This window comes from Penaeus japonicus, unplaced genomic scaffold (genome assembly GCF_977035675.1).
Source record: "Penaeus japonicus unplaced genomic scaffold, GWHDUDI00000001_assembly GWHDUDI00000005, whole genome shotgun sequence".
Classification (NCBI taxonomy): Eukaryota; Metazoa; Arthropoda; class Malacostraca; order Decapoda; family Penaeidae; genus Penaeus; species Penaeus japonicus.
This window is the reverse complement of record NW_028234407.1, coordinates 22,085,292-22,087,646: the sequence shown is the minus strand read 5'-3', so window position 1 is coordinate 22,087,646 and position 2,355 is coordinate 22,085,292.

Below are 2,355 nucleotides of genomic sequence, written 5' to 3'. Positions count from 1 at the left end.
TGTTCCATATTCTGGATTTCTGTTGAGATTTTTCTGTTAACCCCAAAAAGACATCCATCTTGAAATTCCAGGGGGGGGGGGGTGGGGCGGGGGGGGCAGTTCAGAAGAGGACATAGAAGACACAGTGCGAACTGTACCAGTATTCCCACGGATATGGGAAAGATTTTAAGTTTGCATTGTAATAAATCTGAAGGCTTCATGTAATACACTCTATTGTTCAGTTTTAATGATACTGATTCTTCAGTGGCATTGATATGCCACATATGTGCAAAATCAAAAGTTCAATCCTTTAGACCCTTTTCAGTCCACTTCCATGCAGCAGTTTTCCATTTTCAAGAAAAATAAGTTAATTTATACCTTCAGTTATGATGACCTATTATATCAACTGCTAATTCCTTTGGTAATCTATCATATGCAGACTTGTATTTCATCTTTAAGTCCCAAGATGTAACCCATCTCAGAAAGGTTGAGAGTTATAAGTTGCTATGAAAGGAGAATGCTCTGACTTAAGACTAATAAATCAACTCATAAATTTCTATATATTTTTTGGCATCCTCCTTTAACTTATTTCAAGATTAGTATGATCTTATTTATGAATGGACAAATATATCTAGCACATTTTTTTTTCCTTCTTTTTCTATTTTTATTTTTATTTTTCTGTTTTCTTTTTATTTATTTATTTTTTTCTTTTTCTCTTTTTTTTCTTTGTCTTCTCCTTTCCCTTTTCTTCTTCCTCTTCCTCTTTCTCTCACTCCTTTACATTCTCTTTTTATTTCCCTTTCTTTCACATTTTTCTGTTTCTTTCTATTTCTTTTCTTCTCTTTCTATTCTTTTTTTTTCTTCTTTAGCTTATTCTTTTTCTTTATTTTCTTCTTTTACTTTTTTTCTTTTCTTTTTTCTTTTTTTTACTCCTTTTTCTTCTTTAAGTCTAGAACGAAGCTGTACTCACTAATTTGATATATATATATAATATATATATATAATTTATATATATATATATCAAATATATTAACAGAATGTAATATTATAAAATATATATAAATATATATATTATATTTATATATATATCTTATATATATTATTTATATTTTTATAATTATATAATATATATATATTTAATATATATATAATAATATTATATACTATATAATATATATGATATATAAAATATATATATATATATATATATATCTATATATATAATTATAATGTGGTGTGTGTATGTATGATGTATATGTAAATATGTAATAATAATATATTAATATAATATAATGTATGATATAATATATGGTGATATATATATATATATAATTATTATATATATATATATATATATATATATATACATAACTTAATTTAATAATACATTAACTAATAGGAATAGGAAATAGGAATAATGGATTTACACATACACAATCACACATACATACACATTAATATATAATATTTTTAAAATTATATATATATAGTATATATAAAATATAATAAGAAATATTATATATAAAAATTAATAATATTAAATATATATATAGCATACATATACATATAATATATAAATATAATAATAATATATATATATATATATATATATATATATTATGATATATATATATTATGATATAATATATTATATACTATATGTATATATATATATATGTGTATATATATATACGTTTTAATATATATTAATATTATTGTATATATAATATGAATATATAATATATATTATATATATATATATACTAATATACATATAGCATATATAAATATATATATATATGATAAATATATATATATATATATAATATATACAATAATACATATACATAATAATATGTATATATATATAATAATATATATATATATATATATATATAAATATATATATATGTACTTATGTTCATATATATGTGTATATATATTGTATATATATATTATAATATTAAAATATATATATATATATAATAATATATATATTATATATAAATATATATATATATAATATATATATATATATATATATATATGATTCACAAAAAACACAGTAACGTGCACAATACAGAATTAATAACACTGCCACTAAAAGAAAGGAAAAACTTGCGACGTTTCGAACTTTTTCATGAAAGTTCCTCTTCAGCGAAAGCAATCCAAAAAATGAATAGAGGAAGTGAATTTAGACAAGAATATATATAGAATGGATGACCGTAGGCAAAATGCCCCGATACAAAAATTTTCGATCGTTTCAGGACTGTTAATCTATTCCTTATTTCTATAGTCTCCCTAAAACTCATAAGGACGGTATTCCCTTAAGACCCATTATTTCGTCATGTAACTCAGGTACTCGCCCATTAACGT